We start from the raw sequence: 27,362 nt of genomic DNA, 5'->3' as shown, positions 1-27,362 counted from the left end.
ACTACTACTACTTCTACTACTACTACTACTACTACTACTACTACTACTACCACCACCACCACAACCACCACCACTACTACTACTACTACTACTACTACTACTACTACTACTACAACTACTACTTCTACTACTACTTCTACTACTACTACAACTACTACTTCTACTACTATTTCCACTACTACTACTACTACTACTACTACTACTACTACTACTACTACTACTACTACTACTACTACTACTACTACTACTACTACTACCACCACCACCACAACCACCACCACTACTACTACTACTACTACTACTACTACTTGGTACACCAGTACTTGTTGTCCATGGAGACGATAATGAGAACTCTCCCAGAGTATTGATAGAACCCACGCCCAGTGGACAACATTCTCTACACCATAGCGACCATGAATTAATATTCGACGCCATGTGCAACATAATTCACCTTATTAAAAAAACATGGAGTTCACAAAATGACTGAAAATGCTTTGAAATAAATGCAAATTTGAAATTTTAAACAGAACAACCTTAGCAATACATAATAAGAAACACTACATTATTGAAACACTGATACCATGAACATTTTAGGGTGTAACACCTTATGTACATGTACCAGACCTTTTATGTACTACCGGAACTTTAAAACTTTACGAACAACCTACATAAAATATAGGTGTTATTGTCCATTCATTCATAGCAGTCCTAATGAATTAAGGTTATTCTCTAAACATGATTAAAGTCTAAAGAAGGAAATAATTTGATTTTTTTACAGTTTAAACATTAAGGTCATTCTCTCTTCTCTTCAAAGTATCACATTTCAATTATACAATATAAAACAAACATTTTAGACTTGATAATCCTTAGTCAGGATAAGATAAGAGACAAATGAATTTTTATAATTTACTTCAATTTCAGGTAAGACTAATAAATCATTTATTAAGTACTACATGTACTTGGGCTAATAAATTAAACTAAGACACTCAGTGACACTTAGACAATCTGACAAAAAATAAAATTTATGGCCAATATATAAGTCTAAATTAATAAATACTATCACACAAAATACATTTCATCAATAACACACATTCATATTTAATAAGCTTTCTCTATATATTATAAATATGGTACATAAAGTGTCAGATAATGGTACATAAAGTGTTGGTACATAAACGGACTGGTTTGTAAGGTGTGACATTCAACATTTTAAAAATCAGTTAACAATATATGGACTTCATTGTTTTGCATATACGCAATCAAATCATATTTATTAAAAATTAAAACACACTGTCCATGGCTGTATCTTTTTATTTATACATGCATCAACTATTCTGGTTATTAACACATTTTTAAAATTATATATAAACAAGAGCACCACATAATGGGTGCCAAGCTAGGCTGCGGTTCAGTTTTGAATAAATGAAATTTATTTAATTTTTTTTTAAAGGTTAGTGACCTTGACCTTTGACCGAGTGACCCCAAAATGGGTGTGGTGTGTAGAAATCATCAAGGTGCATATACATGTGAGGTTTCAATGTTATAGGTAGAACCACTTTGATTTTAGAGCCGATGTAAAGGTTTTAGCACGACGCGGACGTCTGACGACGAGCTGTCTATGACAATACCTAGGGTTTTCCCCGAAAACAGTCGAGCTAAAATTGAGCGCCATATAAATTAAATGGAAAACGTACAATATTATGTCAAGAAAAATAAAGCTGTAAAAATCTCACCTGCTCTTCTTTGATGTTGCAATTAGCACATTCAGCATTTTCAGTATCTACTAAATAAATACATGAAAGTGCCAAATGTCCAAGATACCATGACGTCCTCCTCAAAATGTTAGATCCTTCGAACTCCATTTATTTTATCCCTGATTAATCCTTTCACACATTAGGCCTACATGTAAGATTCCTTGTAATGTTCACATCATTTATTTTGAATCGTTTACGTTCTCAAATTTCAGCAGGTATTTAATTATAGATATTTATTTATGATTTAGATTTATTTACTATTTCGAAGATACAGTCTTGCAACGTGTTAAGTTAGTCTAAGTTACGTGTTTAGTGATTCTTACAAACAAAAGACTGACATGAAAAGTGGCTCCTTTTGAAGCACAAACTGCATCCAAACATATATTACAGCTGGCCCGGTTTGATGGGCCTGTTTTTGATAATAATTAATTACCATTTTTCACTTCCGTGTTTATTATGTTTACCAACGCCATGATGGAAAAAAGTCCGTTTCCCACAATGCTTAGCGCGGATTCACACAGGTCAGTAAGACCGGTGTGACACAATGATAACTTACCATCATAAGATTACTCGCTGCGTTGAGGACCCGTCTCCCTACCTCAAAGGACAAGGTCGCCGTGACGTCATGGATAATGTGTCCGCCTAGCGATCGGGAGGTCACGGGTACGATCCCCACTTAGGATGCGTTTTAGATCTCCCCCGTAGACACCAAGTACTAGTCCCAGGAAACGGACTCAAGAGCGTTTCAATAAGCCTTATGCTTTCTATGCAAACAAGCTAAAATAAATAGGTTTAAACTAAACTTAGGGACAAGATTCACAACAATTGGGGGACGAAATGTTAAAGCCGCACAACTTATTTTATATAGTAAATTTACTATAAATTAGAAACATATTTTATCTATGCCAATTAGAATATATCTGGTGGTTACAAGGAAGAAATCCGTCTTGTTTGCGCTTTAAAATTAAAAAATAATCGCGTTTGATGAAATAGACGTAAACGTCTAGAAATATTACTTTCGGTTTTAAAAGCGGTACCGTTTGAAAAAGAATAAATTTCTTGCTAACTAGGCTATAGATTTAATTTTATCCATGCCAATAAGAATATTTCTGTTGGTTACATGGTAGAAATCCGTCTTTAGCGTTTTAAAACATAACAATAATCGCGTTTGTCGAAATTGACGTTTACGTATAGAAATCCCACTTTCGGTTTTAAAAACGGTACCGTTTGAAAAATAATAAATTACTTGCTAACTAGGCTATGGATTTTAATGACAATTTTGCACACTTTCAAATTGCATCTTTCTGTATTATTTAACATATATTTCATTTCAAGGTCAGAGGCAAGGTGTGTGGCTTAAACTCCAAATCCTGATTCATAGGTCAAGGTCAAACGTAGGCACCAGAGCTTAAATTTGGACATAAAACAGCCTTTCTGCACTATAACTTTATCGTTTACCACGTGGTTTTATAATTATTAATTACAACTTTCACCATGTTAAGACTGTTTGTCGTTTGTAACAACCGTCTTCATACTTCAAAGGCCAAGGTTACTATTAAATACAGATATAAGGTTAAACTTCGCTATTAAATAACTTGTCAAGACTTTGACCGCATCATTCATCGTGCAATTTAAAATATGTTTTCGAAGTGATTTTGAATGTCTGAATGTATCCCTCTTCAATACTTGGTAATCAAAACGTGCACATGAATTTTTCTGGATCGTGCTCTGGGTTTAATAAATGTGCGTACAGTGTGGTCCCAGATTAGCATGTGCAATCTGCACATTCTAATCAGGGACGACACATTCCGCTTATATGATAATTTTCGTTTCAAGAAAGTCTCTTCATAGCAAAAAATCAAGTTTAGGCGTAAAGTGTCGTCCCTGATTAGCCGTGCGGACTGCACAGGCTAATCTGGGACTACACTTTACGCACATGCATTAAACCCATTTTCACAGGGCACGACCTATTTATGTTTTTATAAACGAAAGAGTCATTACATTCGCAACGGAACCTAAACATCACTTCTAACCGTCTTAGATCAATCCAGATTCGCTTTTTTTGGTAATCCAATTCATTTTAAGTCATTTTTTCTGTCCTAAAGCCCCCCGTCCACCTCCGTGAATCATTTGCTTGTTCATCTTGTTTTTAGTTGGTCGCGTTAGCGGCCGACTAAATTTACAGAGCATGTTTTGCAAATCAGTATGTGCTCAGCTAGCTTAGCTACGCTAAGAACTCGCTAAGGACTGTAACTCACTATGCAAGGGACGATTACCGCTGCTTGTCTGCACTGCAGACGACGAATGCTTAGGTCTGCTTTACTACTGCAGTGGGTGTTTTTACCAGCTTGTAAGTCGACATTGGCCAGTCTAGTGTTTATCATTGGCTGCTTTCAGGGAAAACGGGGCTTAATGCATGTCAAATAAGATTAGCCTGTGCACACAGATTAACCTGTGTAATGCGCACAAGCTAATCAAGGACGACAACAGCGAACAACTTCAGTGCCTTCAGCGCTTTGATTTTAATTCGGAGTTTAAGCCAGGAATTCGTTTCTAGAAATGAAATATAAGCAAGTAATTTTATGAATGATGACATTATCATTCGGTTTCGGGAATCATTTCAATGACCTTGTGTGCATTCACTTCGAATTGACGGACACAAAATGCACAATTTTTTTATAAATAACTCACAAACTTATAAAGAGATGAGTTAGCCCGTAATGCATCACATATCTAACAAAATAAAAGAAAAATATACTTAAGAAATGTTAGTTTAGTGTCGTCCCAGATTAGCCTGTGCAGTCCTCACAGGCTAATGAGGGTCAACACTCTCCGCTTTAGTGGCATTTTTCGTTTAAAGAAGTCTCTCCTAAACGAAAATCCATTCTAGCTAGGCGGATAGTGTCGTCCCTGATTAGCATGTGCGGACTGCACGGGTTTATCTGAAATGTCTTTTGAAGCACATGCATTAAGCCCTGGTTTCCCAGAACGATAATGATTTTTTCATTCTCCTCGTCGTCCTTCTTAACATCATAATCGCTATCATTATAATAATCATCATCATCACCATCATCTTTGTTGTCTTCATTATGTAACGGAATATGCACAGATCTTAAGGCATTTGTTCAAAAAAATATATATCATATTAATTTTATAAAATCAGGTATGAACATTGATAAATCTCTATCAGACGAAGTATCAAGACGTGTTGTTTTCTCTGGGAATTGTATTTTAAATTTAATATGCGAACGAATTTGAAATAAAATTTCGTTGACATAATTAAAAATTAACGAATGTACGTTCCAGTTGTTACAATCAAGAACGCATATACAGAACTATGTTTTAACTAATCATGAAGTTTTTTCACGTTATGAAGTGAAACATCAACGAAAAAACAACAAAATTAATATTCAATTAATTATAAATAGTTATTTAGGAAAACAATTCACATAATTGAAGTGAATGTATCCTTACTTATCGTATACGCGGTTTTGTTAAGTGCTACATGTATTTATGTATTACTATCTAAATAATATCTCGGCGTTCAGCGGTGAATAATTTGTTTATAATTCATTGCACCAGCCCATTAACCCATTTATGCCTAGTGGACTATCCCTTTCTTCTAAATTGGATCAATTTATTTCCAAAATTAAGGATGGCCAGCATATTGATTTCTAGTATATTTCTTACAGCAAACAGCGCAGACACTGATGAAACGCCGCATTATGCGGCGTCTGATCTGGGTCTACGCTGTTTGCCAATGCCTTTTTGTAGACGCTAAGCATAAATGGGTTAAATCAGGCAGGTAGCTTTTAAAAATGGCCTATATAGAACGAAGGCTTAACGCCAGAACCCGGATGTTATGTAAGACCCCTTTGTGTCCATGTCTAGACGCGGGACATGACTTTAAATATAATCCCCGTGACCCTTAGTGCTTATTGTAGTTCATTTGTATATCAGATTGATTTTAAGATCATGGATTAATTAATTGTGTGGACAACTTTGCCTCAGTTTCCGTTTGATTTTAAAATCCGATCGGTACTTGATTACTTTATACCCTAACTTGTCCCTTATTTGTAAATTATGTATTTCTCTCTATCAAAAAGGTGTTTATTATAGATATGTGCATTATTGTGTACGACGTGATTTCTTTACATGTGAACTATAACGCACATCATACAATAAACAAGAAGTTTCTGGACTGAAATAATAGGCGCGAAATGAATGGGCGAAATGATAACGAATTTGTAGTCTTCACTTGAACTGACAACACAAGTTCATAATAATCAGGGACCTATACAAAGATTGTGTGTTTGTATAGGTTCCTGTATTCGTACAAACTAACACTATGAGTTATATTTTGTATATTTTATAATAATTTTTCATTATAATATCCCGAGTGCATGGTTAACTTCTGGAGACGCCTGAAAGATACGAATATAAATTTAAAACATTTCTTTGTACTGGAACGTTAATGTTATGTTAATATATAATGTCATTGTAATATAAGTCGGTTACAAAATAACTATGAAACAACACCAATTGCATGACATAAGCATATTTTTAAGTTTTTAGATTAATACATATTTACCAAAATTTTCTCTAATTAATTGAAGGATGTTCTGCTGCATACATGTTTATCTTTTAACACAATAATTTAAACTATTGATTAAACCAGGTTTTCATTGAAAGTCAGAACGGCCTGATAGATGACCGGTGTCATAGACGCTTGTACCGATGGTTTAATGCGACCACAGGTATTTTGTGACATGCTGTACCTTTGGACCAAAGCTGTAAAATTGTCGCTGAAATTGAATCATGACAAGCGAAGTATTTTTGTTGTAATTGCACTAAGAACCTGCAACCTGCACGTGATATGAGTTGGCTAGTGTTATGTATATGTTTGATGAATGTTATAATATGCACACCACGCAGATCAATTATTAGCATGTGTGAGTTTCTTCGAGTGGAAACATGATTATTAATAAATATACGTTGCTTAGAAAATACGGGGCTTCATCCATGTGCGTAAAGTCCCGTCCCAGATTAGCCTGTGCAGTCCGCAGAGGCTAATCAGGGACGACACTTTCCGCTCTTTTATTCAACCCCCTTTAACACATTCATAATCTGTCGAAGTTTGTGTAATATTTTATATATGCATAATTATTTAGTTATTTTTTTAAAGAAAGGTCGGTGCTAACGGTTAAATTGCATGGTATTTTTGCAAACCATACTTCATGTAGTGTTAATGGCATTAAATAAGCCAAAACTGCACGCAATCCGCAAATTTGCTCAAGAAGTAATGTAATAAAACGCACGAAAACTCGCTACTGTTGAATGTGTAAATTCATTAGCAGATGAAACCCGTGCATAATCGACGTTGATGTCGTCTGTAAGATCAGATAAACTTCAAACCGGAGAGAGGCCGCATATAATCGGTCCGTGTTTGGTATCAATATGTCTTCACACAACTAAGCACAAAACACAACACGTTTTGCATTGGGCAAGGCTTGACAACCACACGCATGAACGAACCGCACATATACCTGTTTTGTGCGGTGCGTTATGTTTAGACATACGTTCTGTGCTATACTCCGTAACGCACAGAACTGAAAATTACCGATGGAAGAATGTGTTTGTTGTTTTCATTTTATTGCAAGTTTATGCTAAACATAGTTTTTTTATGGTAACATGGCTTGTTTTGGTCTTGATCGCTGTCGATTTCTTACTGCTGATTTCTATAACTAAGAGAGAGAATTTGTGCAGTCCTGCGTATTCGGTCCGTATTTAAATCATCTGGACAATCTATTGCATTTTAAGCTGTATTGATGTTGTGTGGGATATCTTATCGTAGCTGTCATTCGCATGCGTTAAAGGTTAAAGGGGCCTTTTCACAGAATTTGGCATAATTTGAAGTTTGTCATTAAATGCTTTATATTGACGGATGCAAACATTGGATCTTAAAAGCTCCAGTAAAAAGTCAAGAATAAAATTAAAACATGGAAAAAAAGAAGCCGGTACCAAAGCTCGAACCAGTGACCCCCGGAGTCCTGGAGTTAGTCTGAAGTAAAAACGCATTAGCTCTCTCGGCTATTCCGCCAGGTATACAGAGAATAAGTATTTTATACCTTATATAAGCAATTGTCGTGGTTTCGATAATTTAAACGACAACAACAGAACTCTCCAAATTATTCAATCGTTTCGCGTTGCAACGCTTTATAATTTTTAGGTTTTCAAATCATCAAAAGATACATATAATGGCTATATTGGACTATGGTAAATGTTCAGTAATACTGTTTCCTCACAAATATCATAACTAAAACGAAAATTTGCGAATCTGAAACAACTTTTTTTCAATTTTGTCAATTTACCAAACCGTGAAAAGATCCCTTTAATAAGTTATAGTATTTAACTGTATTGGTGTGATTGTTTATATGAATATAAAGCATGTCTGTATAAATACATACCAAATCACCACTGCTATATCGATATTTAGGTTCATGAGAAAGAATTTTGTTGTTAATTGGATATGAAAAAAATAGGGTAGTGACTGTGAATTTGGGAACTTGAAAGTCTGAGAAACCTTCATTATTTGGAATATATTTCTTTAACTCTTATTTTGGATGCAGAATATCATGGAAAGAACATAAACAAATCAAAATGTCGTATTAAGAGTTCCGAATCCTTAAATTAAATAATTGCAGTTAAAAGTTGTTAGTTTCTGTCGATCTGCATGTATCACAGTTTTTACGTAAATCTCATTTATAGCGATAAGCTACAATACAGGAATGCATAAATATGATAATAATTTATTTTTAATATACCGGTACATATAATGATTATAATAAGACACTTCAATGTTAACAATATTAACTATATTATGGGAGATCTGGGCTAAATGCATGTGCGTAATGTGGCATCCCCGATTAGCATTTGCAGACCTCACATATAAATCAGGGACGAGACTTGTATGTAAGTTTTCATTTAAAGGAAGCCTCTTCTAAACGAAATTCCAGTTTGGACTGAAAGAATCGTCCCTGATTAGTCTAATTAAAGCACAGGCTAATCTGGGACGACACTTTAACCACATGCATTAAGTTTTCCCAGAACGAGACTTGCATTTATAACTAGAGCGACTGCTTAGATTAAAATTGTACCCCACTCCCCATATTAAAAACTTGACACAATGGTCTGTTTATGACTCGTGTGTTGGTCAATGTTGAAATTACCCGCGATTCAATGACAAAGGGATGGGGTAGGCAATAACACGCGCTCTTGACATTTGGCATCTGCCCTATTAAGCCGTGTCTCACGTGTCGGTCATTTAAGACACGTGGAAACATGAAATAACATGAAAGCATTATTAATTTTCAGCCGTTCGAATCCTTTTAAATTGCTTTTGAATCCTGTACAAACGATGCACCTTTTACCTTGTTCAAGCTTCATCACCCAACTGACGAGACCCCTGCAAATGTAACAAGTAAAAATGAAACTATTCTGGCGCTGTATTCATCGTTAATGGTGCTCTTTTAATACCAAAATAAATCCGATCAGAAGCACAATAATTATTGTTCGTTTGTACGAAGTGGACAAACTTATCATCCGGCAGCGTAAATCTAAGTAAAGGTTATATATCTGGTTTAAGTTTTGATTTAAAACATATGATGGTTTCAGAACAGTGTCCTTCGAAAACAGACTGTTGATGAGCTAAAAGGGATATTAAATGATCGGCTTCATGCAAAAAAGGGTCTTATGCCATATGCGATAATCACGCAGTCTAAACTGGAGATGGCCTGTCCGTTTATGAGACCGCGAAACCTTGCGTTACTATATAGCGGACGCTGGCCGCATATGACACAATACCCGTTTTCGCATAACGTGGGTGTAGGGACTCATTACAACATTGCCATTCCTATTTTATAGCATTCCATTCAGCGTTAGTGCTTTTTGTGTCTGCATACAGTGTTTGTATTTTGTTCGTCTCATTGGAATCTTCAAGATTTAAGAAGATCTCGTTTTATGGTGCGAACTAATTATTTTATCAAGACTTAAGTAATTTGCTGGCCTACAAAGTTGTGATGTTAACATTATCTTCCTTGACTGTATGGGTGATGGGGGATCAATGGTTACTTCAGGAAACATAAAATGGAAGGTATACAAAAAATAAATGGTCAAGTTTCCAGTCTGAAACTAAATAAATACTCAAAACAGACTTGAAAAAAAAGAAACAATTACAATATATAACGAACTCAATACAATGTTCAACTTGCATAAAATAATAACATTAACAGCACAACAGCATTATATGAACCGCGATCTGTGAAAAGGGGGTTCAATGCATGTGCTTAAAGTGTCTTCCAGTATTAGCTCGTGCAGATCGCACAGGCTAATCAAGGATAACACTTTCCGCTTTTATGATAGTTTTCGTGTAAAGAAAGTCTCTTCTTTGCACAAATCCAGTTTAGGCAGAAAGTGTCGTCACTGATTAGCCTGGGCGGACATATTATTTGTGTATGTGTTGTAATTCTACTCCTCGTAACATCTTTATTTACGACTTGAGCCACTTTCCCAACATATGTGTGGCAGTGACAGAGATCTTTACCACGGTAAACATCGGGGTCAGGATGGACATGAAGGTCGTGCCATTGTAGACTTCCTCTCACCACGCTTTGAGGCTGTGCCGTCATTTGACGAAATCAATCACCGATTGTTCGATAACATTTCGCCTTTGTGATTAATGACCGATAAATTGAGATAATAAGGAATGAAGGAGCCAAACGCATCGATTTCAGACCTAAGAGACTGAAATTTATCAATGGTCGGTGTATGAGAATGGAGACCATATTAAATACATGTTGTATCCTACGGGTACGGGTTAAGGAAATAAATAATTAACAGTCGTAAAGAGTTCTAGGGTGAAACAACTACGTTGTAGTTTTATGTGTTGACATATGATACTGTATATGTTAATTATACATTTACTTATACTTTTTCAATAAATAATATCTTTATAACGAGCGAAAAATTAAAATTAATGTTGTTTTTTCCAATAAGGTATAAACCATAGCATATAATTATATTTTCTTGTTATTTCATTGAAAATTATTATTAAAAAGTTATTATATTATTTCTTTCAAATAAAAAATCTCTCACCACTAGTCATTAGCTCATTACGCATTTGGATTGATCATTGTCTTTATGTCCGTTGTTGAAAAAACAACTTTATTGTCAGGCAATAATTTTAGAGTGACAGATATACGACCCATTTACATGGTAAGCCCCTTAAGCCCCCCTTATTGTTATCCTAATAGTTTTAAGACTCTTCGCAGTTTCTTTAATCCGTTCTTTTGAGCTTTGCCGATGTTTCCGCTCCCTTTAAGGGGCTTCAGGGGATTGTATTATTAAATCGCTAAGCCTATTATGGCCCTTAATGGATAACACTGTGAAAGAAGACTTTAAATGTAGCGTCATCGGAAATAAAACGCGAGAAATTGGCTTTTAACTGGCAGTTTTCATGCAGATTTAATGGGCTATAAATGTTCAAAGTTGACATTCTTCAAATAATGATGTTAGGGTAATGCAGCTAAGTTACTCCGTCTACCCATGAAGATTGTTAAATAAGTTGAAATCTTGAGATCAACTACATGTGATAAAAACTACACGTTCTCCGAAGAAAGTCAAAAAGTGTTTCTAAAAAACTATGGATATATTTTAAAAAGCGGCTACGAGGTAATTGTCAAGTACATGTATGCTGTGATTTTATTTTTTGTTTTAAAGAGAAAGAACGTTATTGTCTTTGTTTAACTACATCGTAAATTTGGACCAAAAGAACTATTAAACATAACAAAGTGTTGTCACTTTATAATTCTGCATGTCTTATGTTTTCACCATGTTCTCCTGAATGTTGTAATTAACCGTCGTTTCCTGTTAATTATGTGACTCTGTTATTATGTTATATAAACTGTATTTGCTCATTCTATTCACATATTGTGAAAATTGGCATTTTGAAAAAAACAAAACGAATGAACGTTCTCGGGACGCAATATACACTGTAGTTGTTAAACTAAACAATATACAATGTAGTTGTTAAACTAAACAATATAGTGAATATACAATGTAGTTGTTAAACTAAACAATATACAATGTAGTTGTTAAACTAAACAACTCTGTGTCGTTCTGTTGCCTGCTATCATGTTCACTTTACAGTAGAAGTACAGCCCGTGCTTATTGGCTTATAAACTACGATATGTCGAAGATAACTTTTTTATTATTGATGTGTCAATTTAATATCAAGGCAAACATATTCGCTCCAGTCGGAGCTCTCCATTAAATATTGAAGATCCAATATTGATGGCACATCATTCGTGATTGCTTCATCAATTTTATGTTCTTCGGTAGATAATTTTCCAGTGCATGAATATTTATAGCATTTATTTAAAAGTTATATGACTCCACTTTCGCAGGGATTGTCACTTTATGGGCGTCTGGACACAATTTCAGCGCGTATCAGTTCATCAATAAAAATGTATGCAATCATTGAGGTTGAGACCGAAAACACGTCTGATGCGTGAAAAATCCTTGCACGAATTTGTAGAAATTGGTTATCTACCGCTTCTTCTTACTAAATATGTTTTTCCTATATAACAATATTTGGATAGAATATCGATAGCCATGTTTGGCCCTCAAAAACTGAATGTTTATTTTTTGATCGACATAATAAATAAATTAATTATTTTGACATATTTATGTGCTAAATACAAAAAGCAGGTATGTTTTTAGTAATGACCCGGTATAGTCATTTAAATAAATGTTTGAAAAAAATATATGCAATTTAGTTGCAACACGCGCTCGAATTTTTCATTTTGTCAAATTATTCCACTCCAAAAAAGGCTTTTTGATGCATATGGGTTTGTGTTGAAGACGCTGTTCTGTCGCATTTGCTTATTAGTCCCCTACCGGTAAAAGCGGATAGGGACTTATGGTCTGTGTGTCTGTCAGTCTGTCACACTTTTCTGGATCCTGCGATAACTTAAAAAGTTCTGCATATTTTTTCATGAAACTTGAAACATGGAAAAATAGCAATATGGAGATTATGCACGTCATTTCATTGTGTTCCTACGTCAAGAATTATGGTTGCTATGGCAACAAATAGACTAAAAATATTGGTGAAATCGGTAGGCGATTTTTTATTGCTTGGCAATAATCTTGTTTTTTTTTTGTTACCGGTAATTTGCGTTAAAATATACTATATAAACATAGACTTGATTGTGTGCTGTTAAGTTCCAATTTGCTTTCTTTAACCCATGTCGGACCGTATTTGGTACAAAAACGAATATGGTACATTTGTACCATATTCGGCCGAATATGGTACAAATGTACCATACTCGGACCGAAGATGGTACAATTTTCGACCGAATATGGTACAAACATTGTACCATATTCGGTTGGAATAAGTTTTTCTTTGCTCGCCAAAACGTATTTGGTACATACCAAAAAAACTCATAAAAATGAAAATGGCCTACGTATATGGTACATAAATTATGTATTTCTTAATAAATGAAATAGTCTGCCGATGTGTAAACTTTTTTTCAAACTCAAATACATTGTATTAACCTAATATTGGAAGTGACAAAAGTATCATCATCATCATCATCATCATCATCATCATCGTCGTCGTCGTCGTCGTCGTCGTCGTAACTAGCAGTAACAGAAACAGCTAACCTAACCACACTTTACATGGATTTTGCTGGTTGTTTAACTGTTTCGCCGGCTAGCTCAGTCGGTTGCGCGTCAGATTGGCACGCAGGTGGCCTGGGTTCGATTCCCGGGCGGGCCAGATACTTTCGTGGAGATCATTAATAGCAATTTTCAAATTTTTAAAACTTTTTTTTTCGAAAGTGTATTTTCACCAAAATCCGATTTAAGAGATTTTGAGCTCTTTTAAATGAATATATCTCTCCAAAAATAAGGATGTTTGACTGGCTGCTTTAGACAGGTGTGACTGTATTCCTAAACATTACTTTGTAAAGTTGATTTGTCGTTCCGACGTCATATTGCTGAGAAGCCGACAAAGCTTTGAAGTTTCCGATTTTTTCTTTGATAACGTGCCGCTTTAAAAAGGCGGGAATTTTGCACACGAGTCTTACTCAGAAGTCAGTAACCATATTTGACTTGGCGGTCGGCAAGAAAAGTTGTGATTTTCGACTAGAAAGAATTGAAATCCAAACTTTCTTCAAACTTCAAAAGAATTCTTGACAGTAAGTACTGTACATAATTTTAATTTTCAGTTGTCTTAATATGCATTGATGTTTTAACATGCATTGATTTTTATGTTTTATGCCCCCCCCCCCCCCCTCAGAGTGCATTTGCAGTTGTCCGTCCGTCTATCCAATTGTCCGTGGCATTCCTTCCGGGTGCGTAACTCCTAAACTGCTAAAATATTTAAGCTACAGTCATTTTTTCGAAAGTGTATTTTCCACCAAAATCAGATCGAGCTCCTGTAATCTGTAGATTTGAACATTTTAAATTTAATGGAGTTTATAGGTCTTTGACCTTCGAACCCTGCCTAGTCGTGACTTCTGGTGAGCGACCTAGGCCCCCAGGGCCCCTTCTTTATATCCCTTCCATCCACGTAGCATTGGTTTCTACAGACCGTTTGTCCGTTGACCGCCATAAGTTTGCCCGCTATTTTTCCCCTGAATTTGAATTCGGTTGGATTTCAATGAAACTTTACATGAAGTACTTGCTACTTTCATTGCGCATATTGCCCGGAAGTTCGGATTGTAAATTTTAGCGGAGCTATCAGACGAGTGATTTTAGCTCAGCTCATGTCGTGAGACATTCGTTTTCGACACGCGGTGTTCAATACAAGCTCTATTAACTAATGAAGTATAAATGTATAATAACTTATTATATTATTTCAGATGAAGGAAGCAATTAGGAGAAAAAGGAAGCAATTAGGGTGCTTGCCCAGGTCGAAGTACGACATTATTGTCAGATGTTTAAACGGATCGTTCGATGTCCCTGTGAAGAAACGGACACCTGAAGAGAATAATTGTTTGGCCATGATTAGAAAACGTAAGGACTTCGAGCTTGGTGACCGGGGTTCTTTATTGTGTGGCGGAAAGCAAGTCCTTGTGAAAGAAGATCTTCCTAGATTTGTTGAGAAGATGTTCATGGAAAACAAAGGATGTGGAGCAATGGTTATTTACAACAAACTGAAAGTAAATTACACGGGGTTCTCGGAACAAGCTATCCTTGAAATACTGTACAATAGCAAGTATTACCATGAGAAGTATCCGAGATTTACAAACAAGCCAAAGCCAAAGACAATTACAGAAGAGGAACCAGGCAAAAGATGGCAGATTGACATAATTAACATGAAAAATCAAAGTGTTAGCTACAAGGGGTCCACATACAGTTATATTCTACAAGTCGTGGACGTTTATTCTAGGTACGTTATGCCAAAACCCCTGAAAACGAAGAGTTCGCGTGAAGTTGCAAAGGCATTAGAGGACGTGTTGATGGTTAACCTTGCCCCTGACATCATCCAATGTGACAACGGACTGGAATTTAAAGGCCCTAGTATGAAACTTTTGTTGAACAAGTACAACATCAAAATGATCAATAGTAGGCCGTATCATCCTCAATCACAGGGCAAGTGTGAAAGGTCAAACAGTGTTATAAAGGCCAAGATTCTATTTGCAACAAAAAGTAAACGTGGATTTAACTGGGTCGAAGGGCTTCAAGATTTAGCCTATGCCATAAACACAAGTTTCAAACGAGTTCTTGGGGGTCTCACGCCCTTTGAAGCCTACTACGGAAGAAGTCATGTTTTTACCAAAGAACGTCATAGTTCTCGTGAAATAAAGAAAACCATACGGCGAGCAAATAAAAAGGCTTACAGGTCGCTGTTGAAAAACGCAACTTCCCCAAGCAAGTACAAAGTAGGAGAGACAGTATTAATTCGCTATCCCTTTCGAAAATCCAGGGTGCCAACCAAAAGATATGTTATCGAAGGCAAGGTAAAAAAAGTAAAACGAAATGGTGTTTATATCGTGTCATTTCAAGTACCGAACAAACCCGAACTTGGATTCGTAAGCAAATCGGTTGGGGTCGAAAACATGACTAGCCTAACTGTTGCGTTAGAGAAACAACGAAAAATTAAAAAACATTCATTAAAACAGAACCGCTCAGAGAAACAAAATCACAGAACTAAGTACTATCATGTTTTAACACACCATGAAAATCTGCAGTTGTTGGATGGGGTGAATATTGCCATGGACCCAAATCCGGATGGAAATTGTCAATTTGCTGCTATATCGCATCAACTTGGTAAAATTGGTATATACAAAGACGTAGATGCTTTACGTAAGGAAGCAGTCCATCACATTGTAGAAAACAGATATTTCTATGAAACTTTTGTCTATGATGAAACATTTGATGAATACGTTAAGAATATGTCTAAGAATGGGACATACGGCGACAACCTCACGCTCATTGCACTTATGAGAGAATATAATTTGCAGTGCCTGGTAGTTTCTACCCGAGGACTAGAACACTCATCAATTGTGTCAGCAGATGGAAAGTTCGATGGTGATGTTGGAACAATTGCATTGGGGTATTTCCCAGAAGGATTTGGCATGCATTACGTTAGTATCCGTATCAATCAACGCGTGTACAAGGACATAATATCACGCTTAGAACAGTCGTATGACAACGGTGACTCTGGCGACAGCGCTGCGTCTGGCGACAACGCTGCGTCAGGCGACAACGCTGCGTCTGGCGACAACGGTGACTCTGGCGACAACGGTGACTCCGGCGACACCGCTGCGTCTGGCGACAACACTGCATCTGGCGACAACGCTGCGTCTGGCGACAACGGTGACTCTTGCGACAACGGTGACTCCGGCGACAACGGTGACTCCAGCGACAACGGTGACTCTGGCGACAACGGTGACTCCGGCGACACCGCTGCGTCTGGCGACAACACTGCATCTGGCGACAACGCTGCGTCTGGCGACAACGGTGACTCTTGCGACAACGGTGACTCCGGCGACAACGGTGACTCCAGCGACAACGGTGACTCCGGCGACAACGGTGACTCCGGCGACAACGCTGCGTCTGGCGACAACGGTGACTCCGGCGACAACGCTGCGTCTGGCGACAACACTGCATCTGGCGACAACGCTGCGTCTGGCGACAACGGTGACTCTTGCGACAACGGTGACTCCGGCGACAACGGTGACTCCAGCGACAACGGTGACTCCGGCGAAAACGGTGACTCCGGCGACAACGCTGCGTCTGGCGACAACGGTGACTCCGGCGACAACGGTGACTCTGGCGACAACGGTGACGTCTCTGTGTGTTCAGCCCTGAAAGAGCTTCAAGATATGATAAACAATAGGAGGGCACAGAAGCGAACGACTTTTCCATTTCTGATGTTACCACTTCACATTCAAGTTGAAATTTTTAAGTTCTGCATACAATCAAACCCGTCAATCCAGTTTGTGTTGGCGAAGGTCGACAAACCCTTTAGAGATTTAATAAGGTCAATGAGTTTGCAAACACCTAGAATTTACATTCGGCCGGATATTGGACTAGATACTAGTAACAGAAATCCTGTTAGCGTTCGTTTCCTATTAACAAGAGCGGGCAGAAACAGCGGTCTTATTTCGGCAATAAAAGAAATCATCAAGGGGCCAAAATGGGCAAACGCATGGCTGCGTTTGCGTGTTAGTGGAATCGGTTGGTATGATATCATAGATGTCATGTACAGACATTACAGGTGAAATATACATGTATATCGGTGTTTGGAAACCTGTTATGTTATTTTTGTGATTGATGATTATGTTCTTCTACCGGAAATTTGTTGTCATTTGCTCATTTACTGGTAACTTTTTACGAAGCACATTTGGGATATTTTGGCTGCTACTAAAATGAATGTATATATGTATATTATGTCTTGTCAAAATGCTACAGTTGGATTAAAATTTAAATGCTGTTCTATGTTCTTCAATATTACTTTGAAAAATCCTGTCAGTATACCAATAAATGAAAAAAGTACAAGTTTGTTGAATCTCTTGAATGAAACAAATTATAAAATACAAAATGTAAAATGAATATGTGATGATGATGATGACAAAACATTTGTGATGATGATGATGGTAAAAAAATTGTAATGATGATGGTGGTGGTGATGATGATGACAGTGGTTATGATGATTGGGGTTTGATGATTGTGGTGATGATGATGATGATGATGATAATGATGATGATGATGATGATGATGATAACAAACGTTTTGGGATGATGATGACAGCGATGTTTATCGGACGATGATGATGGTTATAATGATGATGATAAGTTTTTAGATGATGATGACGGCGATGTTTATCGGCCGACGATGATGATAATGATGATGATGATAACAAAATATTTGTGATGATGATGATGGCGATGTTTATTGGCCGATGATGATGATGATATTCTCATCGTCGTCATCATCATCACAACATCCTCATTATCGACCGAAAACATCGCTGTCATTATCATCACAAAAAAAACTTTTGTGATCACCATTACGATCATGATAATGGATATGATGATGTTGGTTTTGATGGTGATGATGATGGTGGTGTTGGTAAAGATAACAACGATGATGATCATTGGGGTGTTGATAATTGATGTGATGATGATGATGATGATGATGATGATGATGAGATAACGATGATGATGATGATGATGATGATGAGATAACGATGATGATGATGATGATGATTACGATGATGAGTGTGTATCATATTCGGAACGAATGTGGTACATTTTTCATCCGAATATGGTACAAGTTTGTACCATATTCGGTCAGGCATTTTACCCCAAAACTGCAGATACGTATATGGTACAATTAGACAGTTGTACCATATTCGGCCGAATATGGTACAAACTTGTACATATTCGTTTTTGTACCAAATACGGTCCGACAAACCCATTTATGCCTAGCATCTAGAAAAAAGGCCTTGGCAAACAGCACATACCCAGATGAGACGCCGCATAATGCGGCGTCTCATCAGGGTCTGCGCTGTTTGCTTAAAGGAATTTCTGTAAGAAATATTCTAAATATAAAAATAAATATACTATACATCCCTAATTTTTTTAATAAATCGATCCAATTTAGAAGGATGGGATAGTCCACTAGGCATAAATGGGTTAAAATTAATACTGGATTTGTATTTCAGTGTGCTTTTCGTTGGTAGACGTTTTATTACGATGTGCACTGTCAAAGTTTTGATTTGATGTTTAATAAGCATACGCTGTAATGGTTTTTACCTGTGCATCGTACAGGTAATGGACGACAAATGTTAAATGGCTGAGCCTTGTCTAAGCCCGCTCAGTAAACAAACCGCTGTGCGTATTAATTTATTTATTAAATGTAAACACTTAAGGTTATGTGCGTTGTGTGTATCTTTCTAATTAATTGGTATCACCATAGAAACGCAACGCTTTAACCTCGACTACAAATGCATTTAATTAAAATGGATCAAAAGCTTTTCGAAAGTCGTTGATTTACGACAGCGGAGCAAGTTTTCTGTTTATACAGAGGATCACGTAAAAGACTAGCTGTCGCCCATCAAGCGATGAAATACATTCAAAAAGTGTTTGGGCATCACAAGTTTTACCATATTTACGACTCAATTACCGTTAAAGCCTTTAATTATTTTTCAATTATCTTTTGAGAACACTATTATGCGTCGTTATTACGATACACGCCTCGTAGCCTTGTACCATGGGTGGCGAAAGAAAAGGCAGGTCTTGGTTCGACTCCATAATGGTAGATAAAACAGTCAAAAATGCTGTCCTTCAGACATTTTATGTAATATCAGAGTTGCGACATTTGAAAGAATATTTTGCTAAACAATTTAAAGTCAATTATGGTTTTCGTAAGAAACCGTTTGTATAGTCAATTACGTAGAGTAAATGTCATCGTTACCGAACAAAGTGATTGTGTGGTTTCTGCAGCACTGAATGAAAGACGTGGTTGGTGTCATGCGCGTGTCACAGCGTGCATGTTGATATAAAATGTTCAAATTGACTCTGATTAATGATCCGGCGCGTTTAAATCTGCGTTTTAAGTAACAAATAGCTTAGTTTTCGACGTTTATAGCTGTGCAATGTGCATAAGGTGTTTAGTTGCATTGTGTTAATTCATTCTGGCTTGCCTTTAAACCTTCCTTCGTAACTGTGACGTACACAAATAAAAACATACTTTTGTTTAGTAGAAAATTGAATCGGAAATTTTCTTTTAACCCAATACTTTTGCAGCGCTGTGGGAAAACCGGGCTTAATACATGTACGTAAATTTCGTCCCAGATTGCCCGCACAGGTTCATCAGGGACGACACTTTACGCTAAAATGCAACATTTCGACTGAAGACACTCGCTTCTAGGGGAAAACAAGTATCGGATTGAAAATGCTTATCTGGTACGATACTTTACGCACGTGCATTAAGCCCGTTTTTTCCAAAGAGCCTCTCATACGTATCTCGGGAAACACCGCGGACACATACTGCGCACAGGCATTTGTTACACAAAACTCAAGCGTTTAACATAGCGCCTGTCTTGCAAACGATAGGTCAGTATGCCATCGCATAAAATAAAAAATAACAATTGTATCTGCATCATTCACAACTCATGTATGTTCTATTGCCTTTCATGTCTTGCAGTACATGAAATATATGAAGAGTTTTTCAATTATTTAAATAGAAATAATCACTATCAGAATAATTAATATTCTTCTTCATCATCGAATTCGCGATTGTCTAATAATTGCTCCCATCGTTTGTCAATCATTCCGATTCAGTTATCATGTCAATATGCCGGTGTAAGTGTGAAATCAAGAGCAAAGCGTCATGAATAGACACCATAAAGTGTCATGATATCATTGTTAAACTATTTCAGAGATTCGCATAATTATTTGAACTAACAAATCATTAAACAGTTCACAATAGTTTTCACTGGCTACAAAGCGAAATCAAATTTTATTGTGCGGTTTACAAACACATAGGATCATTTGTACAACCAAGTTCGTGCCCTCTACAACTCTAAACCTTGGTTATCGCTACACAGATAATGTTAAACAGTGATCTTTTGTGATAACACTAATAGTGGATCAATTTACTTTCAACTCTGGCCATAATGTTTGACTGTGGGCTATTATTTGAATCACGGGCCACATGAAACATCGTAATTTTAATAGAGATATAGATAATAACGTCTTGATCCCTATTGTATGAAACACTTTAATGACAGCACGCATAAATAGTGCCCCAATGGCCAAGAACAGGCAATGAAATGATTTCTTTATCAAAAGATTCGAACTTTTCATTGGCGTGATGTTGAATGGTAGACAACTGGACAGGAGAACAAAGAGCTGGTTTATATGTAATAAAAATGAAAATAACAGTCAAACGTAAAAATACAAATATAACATTTCAAACATTAAGTTTGGTAAAGTGAGTAGTGTTTTGTTTTGTAACAATATGAGTCTGCTAAAGGGCGATTTATTGAATTTTTTTGTAGTGTTGTCTTAGCTTTTTTCGCCTTAACTATTTTTTTTTGCAATAAAACGACTGCCTTTAAAGGGGCATTTTTACGTTTTGGTAAATTGACATAATTAAAACAATTGTTTCAGATTCGCAAATTTTCGTTTTAGTTATGATATGTGTGAGGAAACAGTAATACTGAACATTTACCATGCTCTAAAATAGCCATAATATGCATCTTTTGACGATTTAAAAACCTGAAAATTATAAGGCGTTGCAACGCGAAAAGATTGAATAATTTAGAGAGTTCTGTTGTCGTTATATTTTGTGAAACTACAATGATTTCTTATATAAAGTATAAAATACATCCTTCATCGTATGAGCATGGATGGCCGAGTGGTCTAAGTGGTAGACTTTTTACTCCAGGACTCCAGGGGTCAGTGGTTCAAGCCCCGTTGAGGGCTACTTTTTTCTTTTTTTATTTTATTCTTGATTTTTTTACTGGAGCTTTTTAGATCCAATGTTTACATTTATCAATATAAAGCATTTAATAAAAAACTTCAATACATGCCAAAATCTGTGAAAAGGCCCCTTTAAACGAAAAAATCCAGGAGAGCCGAAGTATCGACACTGATTAGCCTTGCGGACTTCATAGGCTAATCTGGAACGACACTTAACGCATATGTACAAAGTCCGGTTTTCCCTGAACAAGGCTCATATGTACAATATATCCCTTACAATCGTTGAGAATTTAAACTTATCTTTCAACATTTTGTTACATGACACTTGTACACTTTGATATTCGAACAGCCCCTAACATACTGATTACATATGTGGCATTACAATAGTACAACGGTAAGATAAAATGTAGATGATAATCTTTTCCCGAAAAACAATATATACATATGGCAAGAGTGACGATGTCATAGATGTATACGATACCATTATAGACACACCAAACCGGTTGGTCCATAGGGAGAACGGGGTTTGATGTATGTGCGTACAGTTTCGATCCAGATTAGCCTGTGCAGTCTGCTACGACACGTTCAGCTTTTCTTGTTTTTTCGTGTAAAGAAAGTCTCTTTTAGCAAAAATCCCATTAAGTCGGAAGGTTTCGTCCCTGATTAGCATGTGCGGACGGAACAACCTGGGCCGACACCGCGCAATGCATTTAACTCCCTTTTCCCAGAGCGAGGCTGAAATTTAAAATGTTTGGACATCTTATTGTTTCTGTACCATTATTCCAACCTGCTCGACTGTCAACTAGATCGGCCCGTTGTAATGTATGTGCCCGACTCAGACGACTCGGCGTTGCGTCGACGCAGTTATTTAATTAAGATAATGACAAGCTTCAAAAGGACTACAGGCGATAATGTCTTGCGTGTGTCGGGTCAGCGCCACATTTGGTGTAACCCCAAGGGGCCATATCACCGTGTTCTTGCCATGCAGTGATATATCGGGTTATAAATTTGACACTTGTCTACTTTTGATGGCTTTATGAATTCACGGTCATGTTATTCCATTTGAGCCATATGAAGTTTCCGTTTCATTTCGATATCTTCCTGAATGGCCAGGTTATTTGGTTTAAGTTTAGTTTGATCGAAAAAGTGTTGTATGAGGATTATTACTAGATACATACCTGGGTATGTTAAACCATATTGTTACTGACTTATTATGTCACTGCGGGTGTATGTTTATAGATATACACCTTGTACGCTGTTGAAAATGTGTTGATCTTTTCGCCATGACTTCAATATTATTGGCATAGTAATGACAAACCGGTTAACTATTTAATTATGAGAAGTATTCTTTTTTCTTAATTCAAATTATGATATGATTCTTTCTGTTGTAGATTCATTCAGCGCTACGTTTTCACACCAATATCTCGTTACATATTTCCCGATTAACTCCGTGATACGCGAAACCATCTCTTGCTATATGTCCTCTGCGTTCAAAACACTGACAACTGCTTTCAGTTTATAAACAATAGCAGCTGTCGATATCGTTGTGTGAATGCTTTGTTTTCAAAGTTTTGAATGCAATGTATGTGGTGACAGGTATCATGTGTCCTAAGATTGCTTGATACAACAGATGTACTGAAACAATGTATTTTTTCTACATAAATTACAATCGACGGAAATGTTGCCACAGGTTTCAATGGAAAGCACTTCAATGCATTCAATATTTGTTATAGATGAGCTGCGTTCTGGGAAAAATGGGTTTAATTCATGTTCGTTAATCGTCATCCTAGATAAGCATGTGTAGTCATCACAGCTTATCAGTGACGACACTCTGCCTTTACTGGATTTTCACTTAGAAGATACTTCCTTTGAAATCCATAAAGGCGGAAAGTGTCGTCCCTGATAAGCATGTAAAGACTGCACAGGCTCATCTTGGAAGACACATGACGCACATGCATTTAGCCCCCTTTTCCCAAAGCCATGGCCCATGTTAACACTTGGGAGCCATAGAGGGATCAAGAGCATGCGTCCCGATGTCTTAGTCTACGTATGCGTCTTAGTGAAATCTGCGCTTATGATGGTTTGTGTTTCGATACCATGATGCCTTAAAGTATTCTAATGTACGAACTGATATATTATTATTAGAATAACATACCATTGTTGTTACAGTTATACTGTCAGTCAAATTATTTTAAGTGGGTCCAAGTTTGTTGAGGATATGTTAATTCGAGCCTCGTTCTTGGACAACGGGAATAAATGCGTGAGCGTTTAGTGACGTCCCAGATTAGGCTGTGCAGTCTACACAGGCTAATCACGGACGACACATTCCGCCCAAACTGGATTTTCGCAAATAAGATACTGTTAACGAAGAATTTCATAGAAGCGGAAAGTGTCGTTCCTGATAAGCCTGTTTGTACTACACGGGGACGATACCTTTAGCACATGCACTTACCCATTTATGCCTAGCGTCCACAAAAAAGGCCTTGGCAAACAGCATAGACCTAAATGAGACGCCGCATGATGCGGCGTCTCATCAGGGTCTACGCTGTTTGCTTACAGGAATTTCTGTAATAAATATTCTAAATATAGAAATAAATATACTAGACATCCCTAATGTTGGAAATACATTGATCCAATTTTTAAGCATGGGAGAGTCCACTTGGAATAAATGGGTTAAGCCCGGTTTGCTCAGAACGATGCTCATGTTAGTGGGTCCGAGTTTGTTGGTGATTTTATTTAATCTTATAAATTATTTTTCAAAAGAAGATAGACATTCTCATTAATACTGAAACAGCCTTTATTTATGCGAGTGGGATGAGACGAGATTAGCGATGGAATCCTTGGTTTCTATGAGTGAAGACATTTTCCCAGGACCTTGTAAACGACCTCGCAGTGTAATTAGTGTGTACAAAGCTTGCGAGGATTTAAGTTTTGTTTTAGAACAGTCGATACATTGATAACGCCGTCTGCACCTGTGAATGGGGATATCAGCGACGGTATTCGCTATTAAAGTTAAGACTTTTTTAAGAACATTGTGGGTAAGGGTAAGGTAGTGTCTTTGGATGAAATACCGGTTTCAGAGACGTTCAATAAAAAAACGGGTCGTGTCCGTTCTTTTTGTTTCGGTTATGATCATAAAGTTTTATGACAGTCTTTTTGATGTTTGGGTCTTCTTGCTATTGGATCTATAGCAAGTTATATTCGTTTCTGCTTTCAGAGTCATTATGGCATTTAGAACATGTTTTGTGGACAAGCACTGTATGAGCCGTGCTCTGTGAAAAGGGAGTTTAATGCATGTGCGTAATGTGTAGTCTCAGATTAGCCTGTGCAGTCCGCGCAGGCTAATCAGGGACGACGACACTTTCCGCTTTTATGATATTTTTCGTTTACAGAGAGTCTATTCTTAGCAAAAGTCCAGTTTAGGCGGAAAGTGTCGTCCCTGATTAGCCTATGCGGACTGCACAGACTAATCTGGGACGACACTTTGCGCACATGCATTAAACCCCTTTTTCACAGATCGCGGCCCACTGTATTTATTTAGTTTTAAAGGGGGTGGGGGTGGAGGTGGAGTTGTACTTTCACTTGTTAGTTGTGAGCGTTAGCTCACAACTTATGTTACAGAGCAAGTTTTGCGAGTCAGTATGCGCTTAGCTACGCTAAGAACGATAACCACTGTCTGTTGCACTACCTGCAGTAAAATTATGCAGACGACGAATGCTAGGAGCGTCTGCTCTACTACGCTAGGAACAATAACAACCGCATCTGCTTGTTTATAGTTCACAATTGGTACACTGCAGAGTGTGTATAATTATGATCAATAGTGTTTAACAGCTTGTAAGATGATATTGGCTAGTCTAGTGTTTATCATTAAAATCTGTACATATTGGCTGCTTTCAGGGAAAACGTGGCTTAATGCATGTCAAATAAGATTAGCCTGTGCACACTGATTAGCCTGTGCAATGCACACAAGCTAATCAAGGACGACACTTTCTGATTTTATGGTGTTTTTCGTTTAAAGAGAGTTTCTGGTACTGGAATGACAATTAATGCATAAAGCCCTGTTTTCTCAAAATGAAGCTTAAATTATCTTTTTTATTAATTATTTGAAAAATAAACACACATATCGACCTGTGCTTTAAGACACACTCTTTATAAAATTGAATGGATTGTGTTCATTTCAAACTTGCGATATAAAAAGTTATAACATAATTTTGAAAACTGAGTTGCGTCTAAGATTATACAACAGCGAACAACTTCAGTGCCTTCAGCGCTTTGATTATCATATTGTAATCGTAGAATAAAGGTTCGGTTGGGTGGTCACCATACCAGAGAGTAGGGGTTCCTTCCGGGTATTTCGCCAACCCACCCCGAAACCCACCACATATAATTGAAAATCTGTATTTAACAAAAAAATGGCTGGAAATTCATAATTCAAAATTCGTCTCAACTTTCATGAGTCTAGTAAGCACAGTTCTCGCAAAATGCAGCCTTGGCGCGAGAGGACCTCATAAACTTCGAAATGCGCGCACACACGTGCACTCGGTCGACCATCAGTACCTAGCCTGTCACAAAAAGAAATGTAAATGAGCCGCGTTCTGTGAAAAGGGGGTTTTAATGCATGTACGTAAAGTGTCGTCCCAGATTAGTCTGTGCAGTCATCAGGGACGACACTTTCCGCCTAAACTGGATTTTTGCTCAGGAGAGACTTTCTTTACAAAAAACTACCATACAAGCGGAAAGTGTCGTCCCTGATTAGACTGTGCGGACAAAGTGTCGTCCCTGATTAGACTGTGCGGACAAAGTGTCGTCCCTGATTAGACTGTGCGGACTCTTTACGCACATGCATTAATCCCCCTTTTCACGACCCAAATGCATTTAAAAACATTTCATCACTCACTCAGGTTCGCGCTTTGCTAAGAAATAACAAAATATAATATTAAGTTTTGTTAAATGAATTTTATATAGAAGTGTTTTAAATGTGTCCATACACAAAAAAGAAGCTGTTTATTTAAGAAAATGCAATTTTTGACAGTAAGAAACGAACCAAGTAACCCAGACGCTATCAGACATTTTTATTTCAAATTAATAATTCACATTTCCCCGTCGAATGATGAATTTGTATACATTTACTGTATTTGTAATAGATTGACGAAAATTCGGAAATGAAAAAACTCTTCTCATCTGTTTAATAACTTTTATAACAAAATGAATCTTGAAAAGTAATAAAACCTTCACTTACCGCACCTCTTAAAGGGATAAAACAACGTTATGTAAGCTTTTAGGAACACATTCTCCACTCCCCGTACCAACTTTAAATCATAAAATTGCATGTCTACATTAATATTGTTTATAACTTTATAGCCGGAGTGTATATATCTTGGGGACAGATTTTGCACACTTCGTTGGCCGTTCATTTAAAGGGGCCTTTTCACAGATTTTGGCATTTTTTAACTTATTCATTAAATGCTTTATATCGATAAATGTAAACATTGGATCGTAAAAGCTCCAGTAAAAAATCAAGAATAAAATTAAAAAAAGGAAAAGAACATTGCCCGGACCAGGTTTCGAACCAGTGACCCCTGGAGTCCTGCCAGATTCCTGAAGTAAA

The 27,362-nt window shown here is 37.0% G+C and overlaps 1 protein-coding gene across 3 annotated transcripts in view; it reads left to right on the top strand.

The window, feature by feature from the left end:
• Positions 1 to 27,362, top strand: part of LOC127859306 (uncharacterized) — a 55,098-nt gene that overhangs the window by 16,277 nt on the left and 11,459 nt on the right. Inside the window, exon 1 of one of the 3 annotated variants that reach the window (XM_052396572.1) lies at positions 11,341 to 11,483. The exons of 1 other annotated variant lie outside the window; for it this stretch is intronic. The gene's annotated coding sequence lies outside the window, so the exon portion shown is untranslated. Of the gene's footprint in view, positions 1 to 11,340; positions 11,484 to 22,854; positions 22,937 to 27,362 lie in introns of those variants that run through there. One more of the 3 variants, XM_052396573.1, reaches the window with a different exon arrangement.

The sequence above is a fragment of the Dreissena polymorpha genome, chromosome 15, assembly GCF_020536995.1.
Source record: "Dreissena polymorpha isolate Duluth1 chromosome 15, UMN_Dpol_1.0, whole genome shotgun sequence".
Classification (NCBI taxonomy): domain Eukaryota; kingdom Metazoa; phylum Mollusca; class Bivalvia; order Myida; family Dreissenidae; genus Dreissena; species Dreissena polymorpha.
The sequence above is the reverse complement of the archived record's forward strand: the minus strand, read 5'-3'. Positions and strand labels throughout refer to the sequence as shown.